General features: G+C 39.9%; 1 protein-coding gene and 1 pseudogene across 1 annotated transcript in view; one reads left to right on the top strand and one right to left on the bottom strand.

The window, feature by feature from the left end:
- The window catches only part of ARMH3 (armadillo like helical domain containing 3), a 157,707-nt gene that overhangs the window by 100,162 nt on the left and 34,850 nt on the right, over nt 1-22,695 (top strand). The window lies entirely within an intron of this gene.
- Nucleotides 16,993-17,492, bottom strand: LOC114232487 (60S ribosomal protein L17-like; annotated as a pseudogene).

Here is a 22,695-nt window from a genome sequence, read left to right as displayed (position 1 = left end):
TAGAAGGGGACAAAAGATTTCTGAACAGGGTTTTGACTGTAATACATCTTTCTTAAGGAAAAGTTTACAAGATGGGATTTAGATAGGATGGATTAAAATCTGTTCCTTTTGGCCATTTAATCTAAACTAATTTCCTACTTTAAAAGTATGAACTAGCTGAAACCGGTTTGGCTCAGTGGATAGAGCGTCGGCCTGCGGACTCAAGGGTCCCAGGTTCGATTCCGGTCAAGGGCATGTGCCTTGGTTGCGGGCACATCCCCGGTGGGGGTGTGTGCAGGAGGCAGCTGATCGATGTTTCTAACTCTCTATCCCTCTCTCTTCCTCTCTGTAAAAAAATCAATAAAATATATTTTTAAAAAAGTATGAACTATTTGATAAATTCTGAAGAGTGCTATATGGGCCCCTAGTATATTAATACATGATTGTAATAAAGGTTGATCCTAAAATGAGCCTGTGAACCACTCATCTCAAGAAATGGAATGTTGCTGAAACCAGTTTGGCTCAGTGGATAGAGCGTTGGTCTGCGGACTGAAGGGTCCCAGGTTCGATTCAGGTCAAGGGCATGTACATTGGTTGCGGGCACATCCCCGGTGGGGGGTGTGCAGGAGGCAGCTGGTCGATGTTTCTCTCTCATCGATGTTTCTAGCTCTCTATCCCTCTCCCTTCCTCTCTGTAAAAAATCAATAAAATATATTTTAAAAAAAGAATCAAACCCATGACCCTTTGGTGCGTGGGCCGATACTTTAAAAAAAAAAGAAAAAAAAAAGAAGAAATGGAATGTTGCCGTAGCCAGTTTGGCTCAGGGATAGAGCATCAGCCTGCGGATTGAATGATCCGAGGTTCAATTCTGGCCAAGGGCACATGCCCGGGTTGCAGGCTCGATCCCCAGTAGGGGGCATGCAGGAGGCAGCTGATCCATGATTCTCTCTCATCATTGATGTTTTCTCTCTCTCTCTCTCCCTCTTCCTTCCTCTCTGAAATCAATAAAGACATATATATATAAATATATATATATATAGGTGTGTGTGTGTGTGTGTGTGTGTGTGTGTGTGTGTGTGTGTGTAAAAGAAAAAAAACAACATAGGAATAGAATGCTGTCCTGGCTGGGTGGCTCAGTTAGTTGGAATGTTGTCCCATGCACCAAAAAGGTTTCAGGTTTGATTCCCAGTCAGGGCACATACCTCGGTTGCGGGTTCCATCCCCAGTTGGGTTGATGTTTCTCTCCCACATCAGTGTTTCTCTCTTCCTTCCCCTCTCTCTCTCTCTCTCTCTCAAAACAACAACAACAAAAATCAGTTGAGGATTTAAAAAAAAGAATGTTGCAAATTCACTGAAACCCTATCTTTGTTTCTTTTTTTTCTTTTTTTAAAATATATTTTATTGATTTTTTTACAGAGAGGAAGAGAGAGGGATAGAGAGTCAGAAACATCGGTGAGAGAGAAACATCGATCAGCTGCCTCCTGCACATCCCCCGACTGGGGATGTGCCCGCAACCAAGGCACATGCCCTTGACCGGAACCGAACCCGGGACCCTTCAGTCCGCAGGCCGACGCTCTATCCACTGAGCCAAACTGGTTTCGGCTCTTTGTTTCTTTTTAATTGAGCTATTATATATGGTAAAATGTGTGATATCTTAAGTATTTAATTGAACATTGTACCTATGTAATCATCATCCAGATTAAGACAGAACATTTCCATCACCCCAGAAGTTCCCTCATGACCTTTTTCTTCCTGGAATTATGCACTTGTTTTTATATATGTCATTTTTTAAGGACAACCATGACAGTATCTTTCTAGCTTTTACATTTTTCTTTCTCTTTTTTTAAAAATAATAATGTTTTTATTGATTTTAGAGAGAGAGGGAGAGGAAGAGAGAGATAGCAACATTGATGAGAGAGAAACATCGATCGGCTGCCTCCTGCACGACCCCACCAGGAATCGAGCCTGCAACCCGGGCTTGTGCCTCGACCAGGAATCAAACCAGCGACCTCTTGGTGCATGGGTTAATAATGCTCAACCACTGAGCCACACCAACCAGGTTTTTCTTTCTTTTTCTTTTTAATTGTATTTTAAAATTACAGTTTATATTCAGTATTATTTTGTGTTAGTTTCGGGTGCACAGAATAGTAGTTAGACAATCATATACTTTACAAAGTGTTCTCTTCCATATCTCCAGTACCTACCTGGCACCATACTTAATTATTACAATAGTATTGACTATATATTCCCTATACTATATTTTATATCTCTGTGACTATTTTGTGACTACCAATTTGTACTCCTTAATCCCTTCACCTTTTTTACCCAGTCTCCCAACCCCCTTCTCCTCTGAACTATACACTTTTGTGACTTCTTTCACCATAAATTAGTTTTGCTGTTTTTTTGTTTTTGTGTGCTTTTTTTTATGATTCTCTAGTTTTAACTTAATTTATTGGGGTGACATTGGTTACTAAAATTATATGTTTCAGGTGTACTATTCTGTAATACATTACCTGTATATTGTCTTGTGTGTTCACCACTCAATTTTGCTTGTTCTTGAACTTCATATAGACATATACAGTTGACACTTGATATACTTGTATACATAGGTTTGAGCTGTGTGGGCCTATTTATTATGTAGATTTTTTCAATAAATATTGTAAATATATTTTCTCTTCTTTATGATTTTCTTAATAACATTTTCTTTTCTCTACCTTACTTTATTGTGAGAATATCTATACATATAAAAGCCTAAGTGACCATTATGACCGAACGACTGGAATGACCGGTTGCTATGATGTGCACTGACCACCTGCCATGCACGAATTCATGCACCAGGCCTCTAGGACTATATAATACATGTAATATGAAATATGTGGTAATTGACTGTTTATGTTATTGGTATGGCTTCTAGTCAACAATAGGTTATTAGTAGTTAAGTTTTGGGGAAGTTCAAAATTATACATGGATTTTTTTACTGTGTGGGGGTTGATGCCTCTAATCCCTTGTGTTGCTCAAGGGTCAACTATACTATGTCCTCTTTTGTGTCTGGCTTCTTGAAGTCAATATAATATTTTTGAGATTCATCCACTTAATAGTGTATATTAGTTCAGTCCTTTAAAAAATAAACATTTTAAAGATTCTTGTAAGAAACATACAACAAAAAATTTATCATCATAACCATTTTTAAGTGTACAGTTCAGTTCAATAGTGTTAATTATATTCACATTGTTCTACAACAGATCTCCAGAACTTTTTCATCCTGACAGACGAAACTCTATACCTATTAAGCAACAGCTCCTCCATTCCTTTGAATTTGACTACTTTAGGTACCTCATATAAGTGAAATCATACATTATTTGTTTGTCAATTTTGATTTGTTTCACTTAGCATAATATCCTCAAGGTTCATTCATGTTGGCATATGTGACAGAATTCCCTTCCTTTTTAAGACTGAATAGCATTCCATTATACGTATAAACCACATTTTGTTTATTTTTTCATCTTTTGATGGACACTTGGGTGGTTTCCATTTTTTACTATTGTGAATAATTTGCTATGAACACGGGTGTGCAGATACCTAGTAGTTCATTCCTTTTTATTGCTGAGCAGTATTTTATTATTATATAACTATACTGCAGTTAATTTATTCATTCTCCCCATTTCTTTTTCAGTTGTATTTTCTAAGCCTGTAGTCTTACTTGTCATCTTCTCTGCCCCTTCCTCTCTCTCTTGTTCTCCTTCCTATGCTTGTCTCCTTCACTGGATTCCTCAACACCTGCAGAATAAAAATTAAGCTTTATAGTGTGGCATACAATTCCACTCTTAATATGCTTTCTGGAATTTCTGTCCTCACTGCAGCTATGCCAGACTACCTACAGTTCTCTGGAGAAAACTTAGAGTTTTCTGAACAAACTGTTTTATACTCCTCATTGCCTCCTTGGCTTAGATTTCCTTCCCCAACTTATCAGATTACCTCCTGAAATAGTACGTGTTAAGTAGCACTTCATTCTTAGGGCCAAACCTGGCCATACTACAGTAGTAACTATCTGCTTGTCTATTTGTCTTCTTTACTAGGCTGTGAGCTTGTTGAAGGCAGGCAGCATCCATGCTTTACTCATCCAGGTAACACAGTGTCTGTGTTCAGTGAATGTTTGTTAAACATAGATCAACAAACATAGAGGTCTGCTCTCTTAGACAAGTGAGGATTCCAATTGGCTGGGCCTGATCTGGAATGGGCTATGAGTCAAAGTACTGAACAGAATTGCCAAGCAGACTCCACAAAAGAGAAATGGACTGAAGGGCCAGGCAGAGTAGAAGAGTTCAGATACAAGTCAATGGCTCTGAATAATAGAGCCAAGGATAATAGAGCAAAATGGTTTGAAGGAGGGCAAGTGTTAAAATCTAGAGGGAAATGCCCTGGGCCAAATAGGATATCTGCAACAGCTTTTCTCAAGTTGTAAATACAGTCTGGGTGGAAGTGTGAAAAGCACAAGTTTCCCTTTATAGTTGAATAAGTATTGAATGTTTCATGGGACCCAGCATTGGAGGTCAAGCAGGTCAGTAAAGAGAAAACCACTTTGGTTGCAGCCAGCAGATGCCTGGGCTCTCTCAAGTGCTTTCATCTATCTATAGGAGTTTGCTTTAAAAAAAAAAAAAATCAAGAAGAGATGGGAACATTTTAAAATATATTTTTATTGATTTCAGAGAAGAAGGAAGAGGCAGCAAGAGATAGAAACATCACTGATGAGAGAGAATCATTGATCAGCTGCCTCCTGCATGCCCCACACTGGGGATGGAGCCTGCAACCTGGGCATATGCCCCGACCAGGAATCGAATCATGACCACCTGGTTCATAGGTCAACACTCAACCACTGAGCCACGGTCAGCCAGGCAAGAGATAGGAATATTAAAGGCTTACAGTACCATGAGCTTTCTTGGTTAAAAAAAAAAAAAGGAAGGAGGATGAACAGTTCAAATACAGCTAAGCAGAGAGGGTAGTTGGGAAGGAGTTCTGAAGATAGTCTCTTACACCTTCTTAGCTAATGTGTGTCCCTCTGTCTTTGAAAATTGAGGCCATTCAAAAACTCAGCCTATTGACTTCTTCAACCTAGTAAAGCTGTTGGGGCTCAGGGAAAGTGGGCCATTGTTTAAAGACTGAAGGAAAGAGTAAAGGAGATTTCTTTGAGTTAAATTTCACTGCATTGAAATGTGCCCCTCCCCACTTTGCTTATTCTGAAGATCAAAAGCTGTTTTTCTCTGTTGTCAGCCTTTGAGGGTCCTCCCTTTGGCTTTTTGGTAATATCTGTGACCTATATATAATTGTCACTCCTAATGCTAAGTGTTTATTTTCTTGGTTTTTTTTTTAATGAGTCATTTAGCAATTATCTATGGGTTTGACTAAACTGACCTAGATTTAGAATGCTTGAGGTTAAGACCTCTATGCCTTAAAAAAAAAAGAAAGAAAGAAAGACCTCCATGTCTATCGCCATGTACCTCTGCCCTGTAACCCTTAGCTCTTTGGTTGTTCAGGGACTGTAACTTGATTTGAAAAACTCAGTGTTCTTCTTTTTCACCAGAAAGCATGTTCTACTACGGCTGACACTTCATTGTCTCCTGGACAATTTTGAGTCGGATAACAAATTAGAGTTTGGGATACATTACAGATGATAAATGTGACTTCCTTAAAGGGAAATCCATTTGTTTTGCTTAGTGTTTCTGTGATTAATTACTTGCCAGATTAAATTGCTCCATAGAAATGCATAATATTTTATTCGATTGCTCTTCATGGTGATTAATTAGGCCATACTGTTGCTTTGTATGTTAATTATGTTGACTTTTTTTCCCCCCTCATCTGTGGTTTAATTAATACAGCATTTATTTGAAAGACTGTTTTTAGAATGGGACACTGTTGAAGGAGTACAAAGCTTAATGTTGCTTTTAGGCTGGTGTTAGAGAGTAACACTTCAAATTTTCCGAGTTTGTTTTCTATTGGTCCTTATCTGTATCTGTGATGTCCAGAAAGTACATTAACTGCAAATGAATTGGGGAAAGCTCTGGTTTTCCTGTAGTTATTAAAGGTGATATACTGAAAATTATTGGCTCAACTGAAAATTGATTAAAAATATAAAGGAGAAGCTACTGATGCAATGTGTGCTGTAAATCAAGTGTAAAATAAATGGTAGTATGTGTGGTTTGGGAATGAGTGTTGTTTTCTAAGATGTTGCAGGATGTTGAGGAAATTGGGCATATTTAGCATTTTTATTAATGAGTTAGGGCTAAAAGTAAACAAAGTCTTAATGAAGTTTGTAAGTGATAATGGTTTGGAGATGTTTCTTATACCCAGGAGAGCAAAAAAATGATATTGTAGATGGACCAGGAAGAGAAACATCACAAATATAGCATCACAGCTATTCCATTGGGAAAGTATATAACTGTTTTATAGAAATACCATACATAAAACCAGGTAACAACGAATTCATTTGCATTATGTAGTATGAAAGAAACCAGACTCAGAAGGCTATATAATGTATGATCCTATGTTTATGACATTCTGGAAATGGCAAAATTGTAGGGACAGAATTCAGATCAGCCACGGGCTAGACTTGGGAGGAGGAGGGACACAGGGGAACTTTATGGGTGAAGGAACTGTTCTGTATCTTGATTGTGGTGTTGATTACATGACTGTATGCATTTTTCAAAACTTGTAGACTCTACACTAAGAAGGGTAAAATTTTCTGTATGTGGATTTTACCTTAATTTTAAAATTAGGGGGGAAAAAAAGGTCTTCAGGGGGAAGGGAAAGAAATTCAATTTTTGACCATCACTACCATACTTTATATGTGGCAATTTTTTAAAAATAATTTGAGTAACAGGAAGTAGAATTGGAGGATTTGGATTTTCCTCATGTTGCTTTCAAATTCCAAGGAAGCAGAAATGGGAGGGTGGGTTGTGGTTTTCCTTAGGTATTAGTATTATTTAAACCTATATACTAATGAGAGGGTTATTTTAAGAAGGAAATCAGTTAAGGAGCTCTTGGACCTTGTTGATAGCCATCAGACATAGAAAAGAGGATCATTTCCCAAATTTATGGATTGAATCCAATTATTTGGGTTTTCTATTAACTTAATTTTTATCTTAGAGCTTTATTTATTTCTTCTGTCTGGGCCCTCCCACTGTTGAAATGTTATAAGACACAGAAGAATGCCAGGGATATTTTGTGTCCCAGAACTGACTTCAGAGACAACTTCTATAAATCTCTGCATTTGGACTGGAACAAAAAGCTTGGTCACACTATGGGTGTCTAAGTCAGGTTTGCACCATATCAGGGATAGGTGAACCACAAATGCTAAACCAATGCTGATAGCTGCTGCGCCTCTTTGCCCCTCTCCCCCATGTCTTCAATGTTCTAAACTTCGTGTAGAGTGTTTGCTTTACATGTCCAACTTGAAGCACCTCCCTGAATGCCAAGCTATTCAATATCTACTCAATATCTCTAAAAATATCTCAGTGAGGGAAATTATATAATGGTAGTATTGCATTAGTTGCAGGGATAATATTCAGGATAGCTCTGTGGCTGCAGCTTAGTGTGCTAACTGCTGACTACCCAGAGCAGATGTGTGGCCATCATTCTGACCCAGACTGGGAAGATTACATTTAGTAAGATGCTGACTCCCTAAATGACTTGCAGAGCAAATGTCTCTGGATCTTTCAATGTTTTCAGCTGAATGATTTTCAGCTCTGGACCTGAAGGGGCTGCTGTGGCTCCCAACCAAGACTCCATCTGTTAAAACCTCATATTGATTTGTATCCCTGTTTACAAAAATTCTGTCCCTTCTTCTCCTTCTAGTGTGATAAATAATGGATATATGCTGTCAGAACAGCACTGTAATCATTTTGTTCAGGGTTAAATTAAACTAATTTAATCAGAAATGGGACTTTCTCATAGCCATCTATATCAAGTGGCTTATTGTTTTCTTTTTCTGACTTAACATGTCCACTAATACTTGCAGGATCAGCAAATAGTAATTATAAAGCTGTAATTAACCTTGTAAAAATAATAAATTTTAGTAGGGAGAGAAATCATAACATGACATTTAAAATTTTTGACTAGATAAATAGGTGATAATGAAACACTATGAGGTAAGGGTTTATGTCAGCTGTGTGTCATATCTTAATACTGTATTTTTGTGCCCCTTCCACCCAGAAGGGATAAAGTGCAATTTACTGACTATATGTAGTAAACAGACAGTACTTCATTTAGCTGGGAAATGCAGATCCATCTTGGCTAACTCTTAACTAATCATAGTTACTTATGTATTTCCTGTATAACAACCCCATGCCCTTAGCTCCTGACTTGCATTGAGAGTACCACATGGCAAGACTTCATAGAGTACTACTGCAATTAAGACTTTGGAAGAACATCTGAAGTCCAGGGTGCAATCTTGTTGTACCTGAGATAGAATCTTATATAATAAAAGGCTAATATGCAAATTGACCAAACAGCAGAACAACCAGTCACTATGACGCGCACTGACCACCAGGGGGCAGATGCTCAATGCAGGAGCTGCCCCCGGTGGTCAGTGTGTTCCCACATGGGGAGCACTGCTCAGCCAAAAGCCTGGCTCATGGCTGGCGAGTGCAGCGGTGGTGGCGGGAGCCTATTCTGCCTCTGTGGCAGCACTAAGGACTCCTCAGGGGATGACTGCAAGAGGGCACAGGCCAGGTGAGGGAACACCCCCCCTCTCCCTGCAGTGCACAAATGTTGTGCACTGGGCCTCTAGTATGACCAGAATAGCTATGTTCCTACTATAGCTCCTATGAAAGGCTCCAGGAGATGACCATCCATCATTTGCTTCTGGAGAGTTTCTGAAGTGTTCCCTCCTTCTGGTGATGTCATGGAAGTCACTCTAGGAAGGAGGAGGCACTAAACCAAATAGGTCTGTTGAGAACATTTGCCCACTAGAGACTGGTGGCCTTGACTTTAGTTAAGGTTGATGTTCTTCCTTCTGTCTGACCTTGGAAACAAGAGATTTCTGCTTTAGAGCAAGAATTTCCTCCCTTTTTGGTTATTCTTCCAGACATAATATGTACATGTACAAGTATGCTTTGTTTTGGGGTTTTTTGTTTGTTTATCAGTCATTAGGAAATGCAGAATTCAACATCTATTCTTTTTAAAAATATATATATTTCTTTTGATTTCAGAAAGGAAGGGAGAAGGAGAGAGAGAGACAGAAACATCAATGATGAGAGATAACCATTGATTGGCTGCCTCCTGCACCCCCCCCACTGGGGACCGAGTCCGCAACCCGGGCATGTGCCCCTGACCAGAATCGAACCCTTCAGTCCGTTGGCCAACGCTCTACCTGCTGAGCCAAACTGGCCAGGGCACGACATCTATTCTTTTTTTTTTTTTTTCTTTTTTTTTTATAATATATTTTATTGATTTTTTTACAGAGAGGAAGGGAGAGAGATAGAGAGCTAGAAACATCGATCAGCTGCCTTTTGCACACCCCCCACCGGGGATGTGCCCGCAACCAAGGCACATGCCCTTGACCGGAATCGAACCTGGGACCCCCTCAGTCCGCAGGCCGACGCTCTATCCACTGAGCCAAACCGGTTTCGGCACGACATCTATTCTTAATAAAAATTCTCATAATGCTAGGAATAGAAGAGCATATCCTCAACCTGATAAAGCATATGTCAATTCAGGTGATGTATTTTCATTGGCAATATTTTATCTCTATTTAGATTTAATATAATTTGCAATTGAAAAAGTAGAGTTAAATATCCAAGTTGTCCAAACTTACTTAAAGGTTTTTCAATAATTGAGTAACTAAAAATAATTTCTCCGTAACATTTGCATCCATATTGATAAAAGTGGTTCATCTGCCTTACTGGCATGGCTCAGTGGTTGAGTGTCGACCTATGAACCAGGAGGTCATGGTTGGATTCCCAGTTTGTGGGCTCAATCCCCAGTAGGGGTATGCAGGAGGCAGCTGATCAATGATTTCTGTCATCATTGATGTTTCTATCTTTCCCTCCCTTCCTCTCTGAAATAAATTTTAAAAGTTTTTAAGTGGTTCATCTTTTTTAGAATTCATTTTACTTCAAAGCAATATCTGTCCAGGTTAAGGAAATTCACTAACTCTTGTGTTGACAAACACCATTTTAGTTCAAGGCCTCATAACCTCTCACATTATAAGAGCCTCCTAACTGTTCTCTACCTCCAGTCTTTTCCGTTTATTTAATCACTAGAGTTGAATTTCAGAAGCACAGGTCTTTACACTACTGGTGGGAGTATATGTTGTTATCATGATTTTTTTTCAGGCAATTTGGCAATAGTTAAGTGCAAGTTGCCCAAACCTTATGACACAGTAATTCCATTCCTAGGTATATTTTCTGAAGACACTCTCCCAAATGGTCTCAGGGATATATAAGTAGGAACATTTATTCAGTATTGTCTTTCATACCAAGAAAGTGGGAAACCACCTACATTTCAATCAGTAGAATGGATTATGGTATATTTATACAATGGAATATTATGCAACATTGAAGTTGGATTAGAGCAACACAAGTCAATAAAAATCTTACAAATATAATATTGAATAAAAAAATTGTAGAATGTAAGATAATATGCACAAAAAGTTTAAAAATACACAAAAATTAGTAAGTTATTTAGTAAGAAGAGTAAAGCAGCTTATAAGAATGATAAATTCCAAAATCAAGAGACTATTTATTTGGGAAGAGAGTGACAGATATGCAGTCAAGAAGAGGTATGTGGCCCCAACTAGTTTGGTACAGTGGATAGAGCATCAGCCTGTGGATTGAAGGGTCCCGGGTTTGATTCTAGTCAAGGGCACATGCCAGGGTTGTAGGTTCGATCCCCAGTGGGTAGTGTGCAGGCGGCAGCCGATCAATGATTCTCTCATCATTGATGTTTCTCTCTCTCTCGCCCTCTCCCTTCCTCTCTGAAATCAATTAAAATATACACTGAGGGGCCAGATTAGTATGATCTCTGAACGCATAATAATATGGCCACTCAGTGTGTGTGCGTGTGTGTATTTTTTAGAGGCCCGGTGCATGAATTTGTGCATGGGTGGGGTCCGGCCAGCCTGGCCAGGGGGAGGGGACATGGGCAGTTGGCCAGCCTGCCTGCTGGTCGAACTCCTGGTCAAGGGGACAATTTGCATATTAGCCTTTTATTATATAGGATATACACTGAGTGGCCAGATTATTATGCGTTCAGAGATCATAATAATCTGGCCACTCAGTGTGTGTATGTGTGTGTGTGTTTGTTTGTTTATTTATTTATTATTTTAAAAAAGAAGAAGAGATACATGGATGGTTTGGAAGGTAATTGTAATGCTTTCTGAAGTTGGATATTAGGTACATAAACATTCAGTATATTCTTTTCTGCACCTTTTTCTATGTCTGAAGCATTTAATTTTAAAAAATTACCAGATTTAAATCTTGTGTGATTCCCCCTCACTGATAGGGATAGGATAATGTCCAAACTTCTTTGCATGACACCTTGACCTCAGCCTACCTTCCTTTCTAGTTTTATTTACTTTCACTCTCCCATCTGTCCTAAGATCTGGCCAAAGTACAATTGGCCACAGAATCTCAAATGTCATACCTCTGCACATGTTTTTACCTAGAATGTCTTCCCATTCCTCTTTTCACCTAGCAAAATCCTATTTATGCTTCAAAATCTATCTCAGATGTCACATTCCTTGAAAGCTTTCTGGGTTCTTTGAAGAAGTATGATTCCCACCTGTATTACCACAGGACTTTATACATCTCTTAAAGAACTTGTCACATTGTAGTATAGTCTTTTATTTATCTGACCATCACTAGATGGCAAACTCCTAAGGACAGAGACCACGTTTTGTTTTGTTTTGTTTCTGTAATCACTGCCCCTAGCACAGTGCTGTATGGTACAATAAAAGAATGAGTGGATGGCTGGAATGAATGGTTTTATCTTCCAAGGCCTTAATATTGCCACCATCATCTTCCAGAATCATCAGCCGATCTGAGGTCCTAAGCTAGGGAAGTGGATATTGAGATGTCTAAGTGCTTATAGAGCTCCCCTTCTGATTGTGCTCTCTAATGTTTCTGTGGGGCCTCCCATATAAAAGAGTGCTTCATATCTTAATAGATATTATGCAAAGTGCTGCATGTTGTTCATGGATTCCAAAGAAATAACTTAGGGTACTGGCTGTGAAAGACCTGGGTTTATTAGGATTTATGTGTGCACTGTTGCAGCCGACTGGTGAAGTTTACTGCCACACTGGCTGCCACCAATGAAGTTGTCCCACTAAGTCCATCTGGCCTATGGACGGGCCACACTAGAGTCAACGGACCAGTGCTCTTCGTTTGCCGCCATCTAGACTTTCCCAACATAAGGTTTTATAGAATACAGAAAACAGAAAAACAGGGCATGCAAGTAGAGGGGGATGTGCCTGTAGTGAGATCAAAACAAGAGCTGTTTATAATCCAGGCTCCCATTTAGAAGCAGTTTCTCTTTGGCCTTTCTTAGACTGAGTTGCTGCCAGGTTCCCAAGGTCTCACAGTCTGCTTACAGGATGGGAGGGAGAGTTGGAGTATGGGAAGGGCCTAATACATTCTTGGCAACTCCTGAATTAATCTAGGATAGCCAGGAAGTATGCTTTGGGATTATCAAGAGAGTCCCCTTTCTCATTGATGAGCTGAATTGTTTTTCCTGACACAGTAGAATTTACTACTAATTCCTTCTAGAGTAACAAGAGGACAGCCAAAAAGTTTTAATTATCTAAAATGGGGCTTTGAGACAACTAAAGCAACTTTGAAGTGAATTATTAATAGCATTATGCATTGTTTTCCTTCCTTTTTAAATTAAATCCTCACCTGAGGATATATCATTTATTTATTTATCTTTATTTTAGAGGAAGGGGGAGAGGGGAGGGGAGAGAGAGAGAGAGAGAGAGAGAGAGAGATTGAGATTGATGGGTTGCCTCTCATACTCTCCTCAACTAGGGACTGAACCCTGCAATCTAGGTATGTGCTCTGACAGGAAATTGAATCTGTGACCTTTCTGTGTATAAGACGACTCTCCAACTGAGCCACACTGGCTTGGGCTGTCTTTCTTCCTTTTTAAAGTAACAAGTCAAGACAATTAATGCTATTTTTATCTTACAGATCTCCTGAATGTAAAAGATGGTTTTATAAGGATGCTTTTAAAAAGCCCTCTTATTGGCTGAGTGATGGATTGCTATCATTTATGTAAGCTAGAGGCCCTGCTGAAGGAATCTGTGTTCTGATGTTCTGATGCTGTCTCACGTGCTATTGTTTTAGGTGTTTGGATGCCTTACTGCTGCTGGCAGTAGGTGTTTTTTCAGGCTCTTTATGAAGTAAAAGTTCTCTTATGTGTTTCTTACTGAGGACCTTCCCAAATGCATATTATTGTCTTATAAACCAAAAGAGGACCAAGGAAACTGTTATAATTAACAGGCAGCTGCAAAGCAGAGCCATTTATTCTCTTCAGTGTGGTTTGGTGGAGATCAGAGACTCAAGGCTTCAGTGTGGCTTTAAGTGGAACAGCTGCCACACCAGCTGGAGACTGACACTCTGTGGAGGGCGGGGCGGGCACAGCACCACCGAGATCCATCACTCCCATGAGACTGAAAGGCCTGCCTTCAGCTTACTAGTTTGTAGCTGCTGTGTGCTTACATTTAGTTTTAGGTGAAAGGAGGCATAGAACCTGCCATAGCCTAACTCCATGAGCATCTTTGAGTCAGTATTGAGCAAAAAGGTGCAAATAGGACTCTGGCAGGCTTGTGGCTTTCACAAAGGTATCCTGCTACTCTTTAGCTAGGGAAGCTTTAAAATAAGACTTAACTCAAGCACTATCTCCTTCAGGATGCCTTTTCTAAGCCCCCAGGTTGGGCTATACCCGCCTCCTCCTCGTGCTCCCATGATACCGTTTAGCCCTTGCCATATTATAATGAAATTGTCTATGGTGTGTCTTTTCCATTAACCTCTATATTCCTTGCTAATTGGAATCAAATGTCATTTGCCTCCTCCATTTCCTAGCATAGTACCTGCACATAGTAAATATTCAAATGTTTGTCAAACAAATTAAACTATCAAGAGTCAATGGCTGTACTAGCAAAACCTCACGTTCAGAAACCGTAGAACTTTCTTCTAGGGACGATTGTTCCTTCACTACATAAGAAAGCTGTCATCACTTCTTGGCCTTATGGCTAAGATCAAGTGGAGAAAGCAGTCAATTTGCAGAGTAAGGGAGGGGGAGAAAATAGAGAAATTCTCTCTTTCTAAAATGGTGCATATAGTAGTATAAAGTTCTGTAATCACTATAAAACCAAATTTCTCCTTTGGGCAGTGTCACCACTATTTCTGGGATATTGAAGAGAAAGCAACTAATAAGTTCTTCGTGAGCATAAAACAATTATACCCAGCCTCCCACAGAGACAATCTGCCAGAGCCAACTGCCTTACCCTCCACATGGGCTTCATTTTCTTACTCCAGAATCTCATAGACTCTCCCCCAAAGACGTTCATCTTGTTGCACTATGATGATGAATGTTTCGAGCTGGCTCTTACCCCCTGCTTTACTAGCTATTATTGGGGGTGCTGTCAAAGAATCAGTCTCCAATTTTATCCTCCAATTAAGTCCTCTCCTGGGCAGCGCTGCTTGGTTTTGAATAGTCGTTATCTAGTCTCCCTTTTCCCACCTCCCACTGCCTTTGAATGTAAGGAAATTGCAGGCCTGTTGCAAACAAAGCACTGTGGTAGAAAGTAGGGTTGCAAGTCATTTTCTACCACAGCTCTTTATGTGCTCTTGTTCTAGGCCTAGAGGGAAGCTCAAATGTATGGGTGCCTGCATGTGCATGTGCATGTGCTGTGAGACTTCCATCAATTTCAGTCACAAGCCATTCCATGTCATTTCTTCAATTGGCTGATCATGTCTGTCTCCCAGCAATGTCTTTAGGATCTACTCTCTATAATGAGGTAGAGATTTATTGGTTTCTGAACCCAGGGGCCTTACCTACCTGTCTACTCTTAGCTGCTCCTCTGAGTGATAGACACATGGCCTGTGATGAGTTTTTTTAATGTTGCATGATTTTTAAATTTGTCTCAACAGGTATTCCTGCAGTCTTCCTCTTGTGAGGATCCTGACTTAGTAGGCTACCATTTAGTTAGTTTGGGACTTTCATTTTGTCTCTGATAATTATTTTCGGAAAGAAATAGGGCCAAAAGTTGTTCCAGGTGCCATTTGTAAATCTTAGGATAATTGATAAATATCCATTTCACTAGCAAATAATGCATTTTGTTCAATAATAGATATCGATTAGGTTGTTGAGAAAAATCTGACCCTTTTGCTTTGGAGCTAACTCATTAATAATCTGATATTGAGGCTGCCACTAACATTGGAAAAGCAACATGTCTCAGTAGTATATTTTTTCCTGTAGAAAAAGTATATTGCAATGAAGTTTTAACTTTTTCCTTATTCAGTGAAATACTATCAACTTCACCCAAGCAGAATGGTCCAATACTTTGAGCAGCTTATTTATTCTTCATTTACCTTTTTAAAAAATATATTTTTTCTTTTTTAAAGCAATGCTTACTATTTTATTTGTTTGTTTATTTATTTATTTTTGATCATCGCCTGAGGATGTTTAGTGAGAGGAAGAGAGAGAAAGAGAGTGAGAGAGAAACAGAAAAAAAACATCTATTGGTTGCCTCCCATACATGCCTTAACTAGCTAGTATCAAACCCGAAACCCTTCAGTGTACGAGCAATGCTTCAGTCACTGCTATGCATGTGCTATGAGACCAGCCAGGGCTTCATTTACTTACTTTCTTTATTTATTTTTTTGTTAATCCTCACCTGAGGATAACTTTTCCATTGATTTTTAGAGGGAGTGAGAGAGAGAGAGAGAGAGAGAGAGAGAGAGAGAGAGAGAGAGAGAGAGAAACATTGATGTGAGAGAGATGCCCTTGACTGGTAATTGAACCCACAACCCGTCAGTGCTCAGGCCGATGCTCTAACCACTTACCCATGCCAGCCAGGGCTTCATTTACTTCTTGACCTACTAACCTATCCCATTTTTCTTACCTTACTAATCAAACGTCTATGCAGTTCCCCTGCTTTCTCCCATATCTCTGCCTCTCTATCTCTCGAGGCTCCTTTCTCTAGCCAACCACACCTCTTTCCCCAATATTTACAGCCAGGCTTCTTACAAAAAAACACTGGTGCTGGTGCTAAGGCCTCTCTGAAGGCAACATAAGTCACTGCCAGAGCAGGTGAAAGCAGCCTGTTTTTTAGAGCTGACAAGAAGGGTGAAGCTCTCCGTCACAATGGGTGAGCGAGCAGACAGGGCCGAGTAACGCCACATCGCAGTGGTTAGTACCTGCAGGCTCAGAGCTGACAGTGCACTGTAATAAGATTCATCTCTGTTCACTTAACTGATGTGGGCTTTATGGTAAATGTTCGCTTGCTTAATTACTTTGGCAGACTCACTGATTGCCTTTCCTGAGGAGTTCCAAAAGGTGCCCCTGGGATAGAGCATAAACCTCTTTCCATGTCTTTTAATTTCATTCTTTACTTGGAGTACTTAAAAACTGGTATGTGATCCATTTGTTTGCCATCCCCTCTCTGCTGTGCATGAACATTAGGACCACTCCTGTCTAGTATGGTGTCCATATGCCTGCACTAGACCACTCAGAAATATTGACAGCCTTTTCCCTCCTTTGTCCATATGGGATCCCATTCCTCCCTTGCTACCACTGAGGTATATGCACAGCTCTTCTGATTAGTTTGGGATTCATGTACCTTTTTTCTCTATCTAGTATGGGATCCACAGACAATTTCCCCCTCTCTCTAGTCCAGCGTGTGTTCTACTAAAATAATTTCCCTCTTTTTTTTAATTTTAATTTTTTGTTAATCCTCACTCAAGGATATTTTTTTCCATTGATTTTTTTTTTTTTTTTTAGATTTATTTTATGCTGAATTTACTCCCGGGCCATAAGTTTTTGTTTCTTTATTTTCTTCTGGGATACCTTTTTCTTCTGTGCAATGTGGCAGGGAGAGCTCATGTATGGGTTAATCCGCCCACAGGCTTTGTAGATTCTACAACGCATCTTGGGAGCTTTGTTCACCTGAATATGCTCAATGATCAGAGATTCTACATCTAAACCCTTAAGTTCAGCATTGCTCTCGGCATTTTTAAGTATGTGCAGCAAAAATTCAGCACTCTTTTTGGGCCACCAACCCTTTGTCCAGCCCCACTGTTTCGCCTGGGCATACCTACCAGCTCCACCATTGTAACGACAGAATGGCACACACTGCTTCTTTAAAGTGACACCCTTCAGATACTTGGTGTGTTTTCAAATATGCATATCCTTAATGGCCTGGGCAGTTTCACGAGTGTTCTTAAAGTGAATACAAAGTTTGAGCCTCTTGATATGCATGATTTCGTGGAGTTTTCTGGGTCTAGTGAATAGCGAACCATTTTCAGAGGTCACCTATGGCCACTTTGGGGAAGAGGAAGAGGTGTGTGTTTTTGTTGTTGTTTTTCAGAGAGAGTGGAAGGGTGGGAGTGTGTGTGTGTGGGGAGAGAGAGAGAGAGAGAGAGAGAGAGAGAGAGAGAGAGAGAGGGAGAGAGAGGAGGGAGAGAGAGAGGGAGAGAAACATCGATGTAAGAGTAAAACATTGATGTGAGAGAGACTCATCGATTGGTTGCCTCTTGCACAAGCCCTGACCAGGGCCAGGGATCGAATCGGCAACCCAGGTACATGCCCTTGACCGGTAATAGAGCCCATGACCCTTTGATGCATGGGCTGGCACTCTAACCGCAGAGCAACACCAACCAGGGCTTTCCCGCTGTTTTTGAAATGATAAAAAAAAAAGAAGTCTAAGTAAGCCAACTGCTAATTTTTTTTGCCCTCTTGCTCAAAGTTAAATGTTTTATAATAAATTGATTAATTGGGCTCATGGGAATGAGATGTAGTTAATATATTTCAGGTTCTTGGTTCATGCCAGTTTTTGTTTTTTTTTAATATATTTTATTGATTTTTTACAGAGAGGAAGGGAGAGGGAGAGAGTTAGAAACTTCCATCAGCTGCCTCTTGCACACCCCCTACTGGGGATGTGCTCGAAACCAAGGTACATGCCCTTGACTGGAATCGAACCTGGGACCCTTCAGTCCAGAGGCTGACGCTCTATCCACTGAGCCAAACTGGACAGGGCTCATGACAGTTTTTAAAAAGTTTTTGAGTCACATTCAGGGGATTGCAATATTCACCATTAATTAAAATTAGATTACTTCTGGGGGTTTTGAGCTGATTTCTGCCTGAGAAGTCCTCCCATGTATATATTAGGATTTTCTGTCTTGAAGTGGGACAGAAAATCTAATAGACATTCCCACATGGCACATTTTATTCCTTTGTATTTATTAGGTATATCTGAGAGTTTAGAGGGGCCTTGCTTCTGGAGATAGGAAATCCAGGGCCAATCTAATTGCAAAATCTATCAAAGGTTTGCATTCTATACTCCCTGGAACTGTGCCACCAACTCCTGCTTTGCCACTAGAGACAAATTAAGGGAAGCTGAAGCACAGAATAATGGGATCTGAGCAGGGATAGGCTAATCTTCCTTTTTTGAGAGAGAGATAGATTTGTTTTCTTTCCATCCATTCATGTATTCAGTGGTTGATTTTTGTATTTGCCCTGACCAAGGATCAAACCTGCAACCTTGGTGTATTGTGGCGACAGTCTAACCAACTGAGTTACCCAGCCAGGGCTAGGGATAGGCTAATCTTGTCAGTGTTTTACCCCTAGGAATATTTTGGAGCCTCTCTTCATTTATTGAGACATACCTTTAATAAAAAGCAGACATTTCTAAGGGGAACGAATTAAGTAATGTCTTTTATGGAAATGTAGATGGTCCATTTGACTTTTGTGGTTCCTTCAACTCCTGTGGTTCATTTTTCATTTACATTCAGTGTGATTACGTAAACAGTGAAAAAATGTCAGGTTGGTATCTAAAGCAGGAAGGAATTACATTATTTTCTTATGGCAGTGCTAGAGGAAATAATTTAGCCAAAGTGTAAAGCCCATGGCCTCTTACTTGGCTTAAATCTATGGTTTGGGGCCACAGTAACTAGAAATTAGCTCATTTTTCAAGCAAAGTAGCTATAACCAATTGCCCAATTTCCAGCAGGTGATGAGGTGGAAACCTACATTGGACAAAGTCATGCATCAAAGTAGAAAGCTCAAACTGCCAAAATGTATAATCATGCACACAGCTCCAGAAAATGAGGCAACTGCCCCTCAGGCTGTGTGCATGTACATTTCACATACATTAACTCTTTCCTGTTTTGCTTCACTTAATGAATTTTAAGCCTTCATTTGTCCAATGCAGTGCCTGGATGAAAATGTCACCCAATAGGTAAATAACTTACCTGGTGTGACATATGTATTTCTCACCTAGAAATCAAGAGGAATGCTGATTCATATCGTTCATTCTCCAGGTTAAAATATGAGGGTTACTATGTTGCAGTCAATGATATACATTCTCTGTTCTCCCTTCGACCAATAAGTTTGTGTACAAAAATAAATCAAGTTCTCTTTAGTAATTGGGCCAATTTACATAGTTGGATCATTGGGTAAAGCAAGCAACTAGATATACTGGCCAGTAGCTTATTCTTCCTGATGGTTGTCAAAATGGCTTCTATAGTAAGGTTCTATTTTTGTGTCTCTGGTCCTAAAAAGAATGGCCACAGAAACTGCCGTATAAGGAAGGGGCTACTTGGCATGAAAGGGTTAAGACTTGGTACATAGGGAATAAGTTAGAGGAATAACCTTAACAGGTCAGTCACTGAAGTTTTGAGTAGATAGTTTCAAAGTGAAAAGGTTAGAAGGTAATTCTTATTTGAGGTTTTATTTTGTTTAATGTTAATTAGCAGAATCTCTGAGGCTTGTAATGTACTGCTGTTAACAGGCGTCAAGGGAAATTGCTTTTTTTGTTATTGTTGAATTGGATGGGCTGAAGATTCATTGACTCCATGAAGAAGAAAGCTTATTACTGCATGAAATGGGAGTATATGAGGCAGTTCTGAAGATGAAAAGAAATGTTGGTTTGAAATTAAGTAACTCAACTTCAGATAAACCATTTTAAACACTGTTACATACCACTTAATCATACCTTCACCCCTTCTCCAAAGCCAATCTTTTACCTGTATGTTTGAAGGTTTCCCAGGTAGAAGCAGTTATGAATATGATGGTTTTCTTGTCTTTAACTCCAGATATCTGAGAATATACTCTGTAGTATATCACACTGGGCTGCTCTTTTGGGTCTAGGAAAAGGGAAGCTGCTTGGGGGTTGGGGAGAAGTTCCCTTTAGCTCATGTTAGATGGTATAAATATAGGAAAACAGAGGAAAAGCTCTGGAAAGGAAATCCAAGTAGATGAAGAAACTGGTACTCAGAGAGATTGGTCTCTTGCCTGTGGTGACACAGCCTAGAAGTGGAGTAAGCAGGATTTTAATACAGATCTACTGCCTCTAAAGCCATGATATATATATCATGTTCAGGGAAGCAATGGTATTTTAACCGGTCTTCAAGGAAAAATAAGATTTAGTCTTTTTAGTGATGGGGGGAAAAAAGCATTTCATGTGAAGAAGACCATGTAAACAAAAGCATGACATCCAGTTGTACGTGTTTAGCAAGTATTTAAAAATACAGGATTATAGCTCTTATGAGTTTGAACCTTGAGATCCAGATTTATTTTGATCAGAATTTAGGTATTCACTCATAATCTCTTTAATGTAAATCTGGTAGCCTTATAGGAATAATTTTAGGGTGAAACATTGAAGAATCTTCCCAGTATGTACCAAGTTAAGTATACTAATTATGTTTCCTCCCTTGGAATAAGAGCTATAAAAACTTATCCTGTAAACAACCTTTGCCTGTTTTTCTCCTTTTTAAAAAAGTAATATATATTTTTAAATTTTCACCTGAAGATATGTTTATTCATTTTAGAGAGAAAGAGAAGGGTGAGAAAGAGAGAGGGGCGGGAGAGAAACATGGATCGGTTGCCTTCTATATGGACCCTGACCGGGAATTGAACCTGCAACCTTTTGGTTACAGGATGATGCTCCAACTAACTGAGCCACTTTGCCAGAGCTGTTTTTGTCCTTTCTTCCTGAAGGATTTACATAGCAGCTTTCAGAGACAGCCTGCTTCCTTCAGCCATCTCAGTCAGGATACAGTCACCATGTTCTGGGCTCCTGGATGAAACATTTATCTATTGTTTCATGAAAGACCCTTAGATGCTCCCCCTGTCTGTAGGAGATAGCTGGTCTTGTGAGAAATTGCATCTTTGGAGGATTTGTTTTAGATTCACATTGGATATGAGGAGAAGAGTCCACATTTTCTCTTAAGCTACATTGCCTACATTGTTAAGGTAACATTTCCATGCATTTCTTGGGTAAGTTGGGCATTAACTTGTGTCTCAGCCATCATCCACCTAGCACTAGGGAAAAGAGAGCTGCTTTGCAGAGCCATGAGTCAGAGAGAATAAGTTAAAAATGGACCAAGAAATCCCCAGCTCAGCCTTGCTGTTCCATCTGTCCACTTCATTTTGCTTCAGTTTGTGTAAGTGACCCCTGTCTTCAGCAGACAGAAGTTGACAGTTGCTTGGAGGGTGGCCCAGATTCTTGCCCTTAAAGGTGCTTTGGGTGCAGAGTCATCCCTCATGCAGGCTGGCTTTTGAAATACCCTTGACTATGCCATTGTCTTTTTCTTTTCTCTTTCCTCTTTGGGGCTGTCTAATTCAGCTGCACTAGGAGATCACATACCAGCGTGTAACACACTCGCCCACTGCTCTCCCACCTCCCCGCCCCCAAATAAACAAATTTAGGCTTACTTTCAGAAGCTACTACATTAATAGGAAATCCAGAAAGCTTTTCTCTGGCCTCCTGATATGATTTAAGATGAGAAGTCTTTATTGTCTTTAGTAACAACTTTTGTTCCTTTTTTGGAGGACAGCTCTTCCTGTCTGAGCCACCTTTTTTCCCATGATAGGGATAAAACATTTTTACTGCTATTTTCATACTTTTGGAGAATAGCTGGTGATCATGGAGCTTGTTTGTGGTGAGACTGGACAGAACCTTCTCAAATTTCATTCATTTGTTCAGTTTTAAAAATCAAATCTGCCAGTATGCCAGACATTTTGCTAAAGGCCTGAGAATATATTGGTGAGCAAAATAAATTTGGTTCTTGCTAACATGGAGCACTTAGTTCCATTTTGAGAAAAGCTGGAAGTTTGGTTAAAAATTATATTCCCTTTGTCCACCAAATTCTACCTCCAGATTCCTTTCCCTTTCCTTGGGCCTAATTTTTTTTTAATATTTTTATTTAAATCCTTTATTGTTGAAAGTATTACATAAGTCTCCTTCCCCCCCCCCCCATTGACCTCTCCTCGGCCACCCCCACCCCTCCAACACATGCCCTCAACCCTCACACCTGTCCCCCCGCCCTGCCGTCTGTGTCCATTGGTTATGCTCATATGCATGCATACAAGTCCTTTGGTTGATCTCTTTCCCCCCCACCCCCTTCCCTCATAGGTTGGACAGTCGGGCCTTATTTCTTTAAGCCCTCTTCACAGTCCTGGATGGATAGCTTTCTGAGTAATGTGGGCAGCTTCAGCCATTTC

This window comes from Eptesicus fuscus, chromosome 17, assembly GCF_027574615.1.
Source record: "Eptesicus fuscus isolate TK198812 chromosome 17, DD_ASM_mEF_20220401, whole genome shotgun sequence".
Taxonomy (NCBI): domain Eukaryota; kingdom Metazoa; phylum Chordata; class Mammalia; order Chiroptera; family Vespertilionidae; genus Eptesicus; species Eptesicus fuscus.
The sequence above is the reverse complement of the archived record's forward strand: the minus strand, read 5'-3'. Positions and strand labels throughout refer to the sequence as shown.